This window comes from Mustela erminea, chromosome X, assembly GCF_009829155.1.
Source record: "Mustela erminea isolate mMusErm1 chromosome X, mMusErm1.Pri, whole genome shotgun sequence".
NCBI lineage: Eukaryota > Metazoa > Chordata > Mammalia > Carnivora > Mustelidae > Mustela > Mustela erminea.
In genome coordinates, this window is record NC_045635.1 from 44,079,101 (window position 1) to 44,087,471 (window position 8,371).

Below are 8,371 nucleotides of genomic sequence, written 5' to 3' on the forward strand. Positions count from 1 at the left end.
AAATAGACATTCTGAACATCAGATGGCTAGATAATGTTGCTTCTTTACTGATAAAAATCACTGCTAGTAGCAGGGATCTTATTCTTCCTTCCAGTTAGTGGGAGCATGATTATGTGGTAGAAAGGGTACTGGGTAGAATTTGAGATGCCTAGTTTCTAAGCTGGTTCTGCTGTTAAATTGCTGTGTGAAAGTAAAAGGATCACACCCCATCTCTGTAAATTGAAGGGATTGAGCTACTTGATTTCTTAAGTTTCTCTACAGTTGGCAAATTCTGTGACTACGTCCCAGCAAAGGGTTAAAAAGAGCATATGTGCAAACAAAGACTTGATGGTGGAGATGAAACAAGTGAAAATAAGTCGATGGAGAAGAATCCAGAGATGTTTTTCTGTGTGTGAGTGTGTGTGCGCACATGGTGTGCCCAACTAACAGATAATGAATGCACTCTAACGTATGTTAAATTGCCTGTGGAAAAAAAGGTGGAAAGTCCAGTAGGCAGGCAAAAATAGGAAACTGCATTATAAAAGAAGGGTGGTGATTGATAATACACATTTGGATTATAGCTGAAGCTATTTGGAGTGGATAATCTCACCCAGGGGTAGCACAGTGATAAGAAAAGGGGGATTTAGATGGAATCTTGGATTATGCTAATATTTAAAAGTCAAGAAGGATCACAAAGGATCTATAAAGGAGCAGACAGAAGAGGTGGGCAAAAAGCCAATCAGCAGAAACAGGGAGAGAAATTAAAAACAAGTTGTTTACTTCCTCCTTATTAAAAAAAATCCTCACAAGTCTTTTCTTCATTAGAAATCTATTGACCAGTTTATCTTTTTGGAAGGAAAAAGACTAAAATAGCAGTCCTTCACTGAACTTTTTTTTTTTTAACTTCCTTAGCTCCATCTTTTGTAAACTCAAATTTGAATACAATTTCCCTCATAATAAGTGCCTCTAAATCCTTTCTGAACTAAGGATTCTTTTGAGCTTCTGGTGAAATCTATGCATTCCCTCCCTTAGAGAGCTACACATCATCATGCAATGTTATATTCAGTTTGGGCTGAGACTTATAGACCATAGCTTCAGAAACCTTGCTCTAATAAAATATAAATTTTTTTATTGTGGTAAAAAAAAAACCCACATTACACGAAATCTACCCTCTTAACAAATTTTATTTATTTATTTATTTTCTCTTAACAAATTTGTAAAGTGTTCAGTATGGTATTGCTAAGTAAACTGCACAATGTTGTACAGTGAATCTCTAGAACATTTTCATCTTGCATGATTGAAACTTTATACCCACTGATCAGCAACACCCATTTCCATCTCTCCCCAAGCCCCTAGCAACCACCATTCCACTTTCTTTTTCTTTCTTTCTTTTTTTTTTTTTTTTTTTTTACTTTTACAAACTGTTTATTTTCCGTCAACCTTATTTCCATTTTGTTTGCCTTTGTGGAAGAGCAGCTTAAGACCACTCAGTGGTTGTTCCAACCCATTCAGTGGCTCGAGCAGTGGGGGCTGCAAACCAGTCTTCAGTGGCTGGCTGGGCGCTCCAGTCTTCAGAGGGAACTGCTGAGCAGACACAGAGCGCACCTGCGGGACTTCAGACCAGTCTGCAACTGCAGGTTGAGTAGCCGTGAACTGAGGAGCTGGAGCCATCCATTCACCCTGGAGTTCTTCCTTGGTCACTGCCTTTTCAGCATGGGCCTGCTCTTCCTTTTCAGTCTCTTCAGGATCTCTGCAGAAGTAGAGATCAGGCACGACCTCCCACAGGTGTTCATGGGAAATGGTGCCACGCAGGCGCAGAACTTTCCTGGCCAGCATCCACCACAACAGACCCACAAAGCGAGCTCCCCTGTTGTTGCAAGGGATGACAATGTCCACATAGCGCAGAAGAGAGTCTGTGTTACACAGAGCAATGGTCGGCAGGTTAACATAAGACGCCTCTGTGAGAGGCTGGTGGTCAGCCGTGGGATCAGTAACCACCAGAAGTCTGGGCTCTCGGAAGGCTGCATGGATCTGGTTAGTGAATGTTCCAGGAGGGAAGCGGCCAGCAATAGGAGCGGCTCCAGTAGCAGCAGCAAATTTCAGCACAGCTCACCGGCCAGTATTCCTGGGCGATATGACACTAACATAAGCTGGGTTTTTCAATGGCAACAATGGCACGAGCTGCCAGCAGAAGCTTCTCCCAGGTTCTCCTCAGATTTATGGTGTAGATACCATCACTTTTCCTTCTGTAGATATCCTCTTCCATCTGGAAGTCAAGGTTGGTGCCACCTAAATGGGTTCATGCTGCAAGGAATTTGAGGACATCCTCCTCCTTCTTTTGCAGGACATCAAGTGCTCCGGACATTGTGAAAGTTTCCTGTTAAGTTACGATGGGAACGCAAAACAACGCTGTATGGACCCTTCCCTAGGTAGCATGGAAAGCCCGTTCTACTTTCTACTTCTATGAATTTGACTACTTTAGATACCTCATATAAATGGAATCTTGCAGTATTTGTCCTTTTGTGATTAGCTTATTTCACTTAGCCTAATGTCCTCAAGGTTTCTCCATATTGTAGCTTATGACAGTATCTCCTTTCCTTTAAAAGGTTGAATAATATTCTATTGTATGTACAAACCACATTTTCTTTAGGCATTTATCAGTCAGTGGGCATTTAGGTTGTTTCCACTTTTTGGCTATTGTGACTAATGATTCAGTGAACACAGTAGTGCAAATATCTCAACATCCTCTCTTAAATTCTTTTGAATAAATACCCACATGTGGGATTGCTGGCTCATTTGGTAGTTCTGTTATTAATTTTTTCAAGACTGTTTTCCATAGTGGCTACCCATTTTTACATTCTCACCAGCAGTACACAAAGATTACAATTTCGTCACTTCTTTACCAACATTCATTGATAGAGACTTCTTTTTTTCAATAGTGTCCGTCATAACAGGTGTGATGTGATATGCATTTCATTTCCCTGATGATTAGTGATATTGAACTTCTTTTCATATACTTGTTAGATATTGGTATGTGTTCTTTGGATAACCATCTATTCAAATCCTTTGCCCATTTTTAGTCAAGTTTGTTGTTGTTGTTTTCTCTTGAGTTGCAGAAGTTCTTTATATATTTGGGATATTAAGCCCTTATAAGACATATGCATTGCAAATATTTTCTCTCATTCTGTAGGATGCTTATCGTTTTGTTCTTTTTATCTGTTTATTTTGCAGTGCAGAAGCTTTTTATTTGATGTAGTCTTCAATTGTTTACTTTTGCTTTCCTTTCCTATGTTTTTGGTGTCACATCCAAGAAATCATTACCAAGACCAATGTCATGAAGATTTTCCCCATGTTTTCTTCCAAGAATGTTTTGGTTTCAAGTCATACATTTAAGTCTTTCATTCATTTTGAGGTGATTTTTGTGGGTGGTATAAGATAGGGGTCCAAGTTTCATCCTTTTGCATGTGGATATCCAATTTTCCCAACAGCATTTATTAAAGAGACTATCTTTTCCGCATTGTGCATTCTTGGTGCCCTTGTTAAAGATTAGTTGACCACATATGCTTGGATTTATTTTCTGGGGTTTCTATTCTATTCTGTTGATTTATGTGTCTATTTTTATGCCAGTATTATACTGTTTTGATTACTATAGCTTTGTAATACAGTTTGAAATTAGGAAATGTAATGCCTCCAGCTTTGCCCTTCTTTCTTAAGATTGTGTGAGCTATTCAAGGTCTTTTGTAGTTCCATACAAATTTTAGGGTTTTTTTTCTCTTTCTGTGAAAAAATGTCATTGGAATTTTAATAGAGATTGTATTGAATCTATAGATTGGGTTATATAGACATGACATGTATTTATTTAAAGAGCTCACATATATAATTGAAATAATGTTTCAACAGAAAATGTAACAATATTCAGTCAGTGAGTTTAATTTGCCCTAGATTGGGAGAACAACTGCTAAATGCTAGGCATTCTACAAGGCACTTTCCATACAGTATTGGCAATGATTATAAAGACCCTGCAAAGTAGGTATTTTTAACTGTTTTCCAAATGAGAGTTGAGTGAGTTTCCAGCTAAGCCAGGAAGTGGTAAAACCAGGATTACAAGGCAAGGAGGCCAAAGAAGCATACTGTGATAAGTTGATTAATCATGTCTCTGTTGTATTTTCCTCTTTTGCAAGGGAGGCAAGTGATTGAAGTCTTCCATTCTGTTCTCTTCATGTTCCTACTTGGGAGTACTTCGGCTGGAATAACTCATTTGGTCTGTTTCTTCACCTCTGGGGGAGTTAGAAATTCTGTCTAGCCAAGTGAGAAGAGTATGAAGAAGTTTATTATTACTGCCTATATATTCCCTGTCCACCAATCCAGCTTTTAACAGTAAAAAACAGATATTTTTCATCTGTGCCTCTCTGTTTCCTGTGTTTCTGTTTGCTCTGAACTTGTTCTGAGTAGATGAAATAGGTGTTACTTCAACATAGTTTGTGTGTCCTCTGTCCGCTTATATATGCCATACTGTCTCTTGAATATCTATACGGGCCTATTTCTGTCTTTTTAAAGAATTTATTTATTTATTTATTTATTTTTAATATTATTTTATTTATTTTCAGCATAACAGTATTCATTACTTTTTCACCACACCCAGTGCTCCATGCAATCTGTGCCCTCTATAATACCCACCACCTGGTACCCCAACCTCCCACCCCCCCGCCACTTCAAACCCCTCAGATTGTTTTTCAGAGTCCATAGTCTCTCATGGTTCACCTCCCCTTCCAATTTACCCCAACTCCCTTCTCCTCTCTAACTCCCCATGTCTTCCATGCTATTTGTTATGCTCAACAAATAAGTGAAACCATATGATAATTGACTCTCTCTGCTTGACTTATTTGTGGAGCATAACAAATAGCATGGAAGAATTTATTTATTTATTTATTTAGATGGAGCACGAACAGGGGGAGGGGCAAAAGGAGAGGGACAAGCGGACTCCCCACCGAGTGGGGTTCCCTGCTGACATGAGGCTCAATCCCAGGAACCTAAGATCATGACCTGAGGTGGAATCAGATGCTTAACCAACTAGGCCGCACAGGCACCCCTATATGGACCTACTAACACAGCACTGACTGAATAGGAATCTCTCTGTGTGCACATCTGTCTCCAAAGAAGACATCCAGCTGGTCAACAGACAGATAAAAAGTCATTCGACATCACTCATCATCAGAGAAATGCAAATTAAAACCACAATGAAATAACACTTGACACTTGTCAGATTGGCTAAAATAAAAAACTCAAGAAACAAGTGTTTGCAAGGTTGTTGAGAAAAAGGAACTCCCCCTCATAGTTGGTGGGAATGCAAACTGGTGCAGCCACTGTGGAAAACAGTATGGAGTTTTCTCAAGAATTTAAAAATAGAACTACCTTATGTTCCAGTAATTCCACTACTGGGTTAACTCAAAAAATATATGCACTCCCACATTTATTGCAGCATTATTTACAACAGCCAACTTACGGAAGCAGCCCTAGTGGTGTCCACTGATAGATGAATGGATAAAGAAGATGTGATGCATAGACACACATGGACTGGAATATTACTCAGCCATAAAAAGAATGAAATCTTGCCATTTGTAACAACATGAATGGAGCTAAAGAGTATAATGTTAAGTGAAATAAGTCAGAGAAAGATAACTACCACATGATTTCACTCAGATGTGGAATTTAAGGGGGAAAAATAAACAAAAGAAAAAAAGAGAGAGAGAAACCAAGAAACAGGTTCTTAACTCTGGAGAACAAACAGATGGTTACCAGAGGGGAGGTGGGTGAGGGGGATGGGTAAAATAGGTGATGGGCATTAAGGAGTGCACTGGCCATGATGAGCACTGGATAATGTATAGAAGTATTGAAGTACTATCTTGTACACCTGAAACGAATATAACATTGTATGTTAACTAAATGGAATTAAAATAAGAAAAATAAAATAAAATAAAACAAGGTGGGAAAAAATTTTTTAAAGGAAGTATGTGTGGATATTAGGCCCAAGCTTTGTATGATCCTAAAGGGAGTTTGACCTGAGCTTCTTTAGGAAAGAGAGGGAGAGAGAATGAAGAACACTGCTTGAATTTGACTTTGAGGCCATCTTTCCATAGTTATCACAATGAGTGTTGCCCTTCTCCCCTTGAAGCAGGTTCTACCTGGAAAGGCTGCTATAATCCCATTTCTTTACCTTTTCTTCCATCTGGAGCCACAGACTTCCCTCTTCCTGTATGTATACTAGAAGTCACCATTTAAGAAACCATTTTTGTTCTGGCTCAAGATTGTTTACAGATTATTTACTGACTAGGGAAGTTCTCATTTGTCATAGGCAAATTATCACATTAGAGAAATCTAACCTGTGTTTTGTAATTGTTACCTAGTGTTTCATGACATGTACTCAATCAGTTTTTATCAAGTCATCTTCTTTATTTCATCACAGCTTTGGGAAGAGTAAGGTAAGAGAATAAAAGTCATCATTTTATAGGTGAAACCAAAGACAAAATAGATTCATTGCTTTACTAATCATTCATCCATGCTTCCCTGGAAAATCAAATGTTGGTGGGCCCTGGACCAGGTGACCCACAGGCAAAAGGGGACCCAGAGCATTTTTTTTAATGAAACAGATTTTGTCATAAATAATATCAAGAGTTGTCCATTTTTCATCTCATCAATTACATATGCTAGACTATTCTTGAATTTCTATGGCTCCTCTCCCTTTCTTCCTCCATTTCTATCCACCCTGAACAACAATTACCCTGGCTTTTCTGAATGTTTCTCACAGAGGAGAGATCTGGGGCAATGATAATTATCAGTGGAGAGGGAAACAAAGTCTAACGTTTCAGGTATTATTCATATACAGATTACATGAAAACAACAGCAATCTCCTCCCTCCAGTTTAGCTATATATCTAAGGGTATGTTGTGGGAGTACAACAAAGGATGATTTCAAGTAGACTATCTTACTAAAGAGTCTGATTCCTGCAGAATTTTGCCTAGGGCTAGGGAAAGACTTTATGGCTAAGGCCTGCTTCTTTTGTGTTAAAGCCACTATAGCATTCATATACAAAATGCTATAGCTGTAAACTATTTTAGTTAAATAAATCCTTCTAATACATGATACTAAAGAAATATGGGATTTTAGTTTCTCCTTGGGTAGCTTTATAAAGATTCCTCCTTATTTCCAAGGCATCCCAATTGGATCATGCTATGCTTTTATCCACTAAGAAAAAATATCAGATGTCTCATGGAATCTCAGAATCCTGGCTTGGTCTTTTGTTTGAGAATATAGAGTAGAACCTCTTCATCCTCAAGCTGACAAATCTGGACAGCTTCTGTGTGTGTGTGTGTGTGTGTGTGTGCAAAACAGGCTGCCATCTGTGGTGGTTGGTGCTCTCTGGGAAGACTTGTTGGAGCAGGAGTTGGTTTGTTTGTGTTCTAAGTTCACATTAATGTCAGCCTAATTGGAAAACCTCAATTTTCCATTGGCAAAATCAGTCATGTGGTACAGGTTCAGCTGGGCTGTAATGAATGTTTGCCATTGCTCTAGAGGAGTTTCAGCTAGGGACTGATTCCTTCTTATCAAAAATGTGAAAGTCAGGTGAACTACTGAGACCTAATATGTGGGCTTGAATGTGGCCCTTTCTTGGGACCCAACTTGGACAGGAGCCACTCCTTGCTTTGAGTTGTGAGTTAGCCAATCTGTTGTACTTCTCAAATGCTATTTTCTGTGAGCCACATTGCTCCTTGGTCTTTAATAAAATAATATTTTTGGTACATATTAAGCTCTTACCTCACTCCTCCATCTGTGGAAGTAAAAAAATCATATGCCAGCCCTTTTGCTTTCAGAAAGATTCCATCATTTTGCTCTCCTATAGTGGCAGAGGCAGTACATCAATTCAGTGTGCATTTGAGCAAAACAAAGGTCTCACTACACTTTTTTTTAAAAAGATTTTATTTATTTATTTGACAGAGAGAGATCACAAGTAGGCAGAGAGGCAGGCAGAGAGAGGAGGAAGCAGGCTCCCTGCTGAGCAGAGAGCCCAATGCGGGACTCGATCCCAGGACCCTGAGATCATGACCTGAGCTGAAGGCAGCGGCTTAACCCACTGAGCCACCCAGGCGCCCCTCACTACACTTTTGATTAAGCTCTGGAGAAGTACACAGCAGACAGTGAAAATACAGATTTAGATATGTTTATTTTCTTTCTTTAATACTTTATTTTTATTTCAGAATAAGTAGCAATGAGCCCCATTTATGAAATATTAGCTAAAGAGGAAGCCATCTTGCTTTGGCTTAAATGTAAAATGATCTAGCCCAAAGAGGAAAGAACCACCTTTGTCCAGGAGTATCAGATGGGCTTTGAAAAAGGA

At 39.0% G+C, this 8,371-nt stretch overlaps 1 pseudogene; it reads right to left on the reverse strand.

Annotated features, from left to right (window-relative positions):
- Positions 1–1,368: 1,368 nt before the first annotated feature.
- Positions 1,369–2,403, reverse strand: LOC116582788 (annotated as a pseudogene).
- Positions 2,404–8,371: the final 5,968 nt, after the last annotated feature.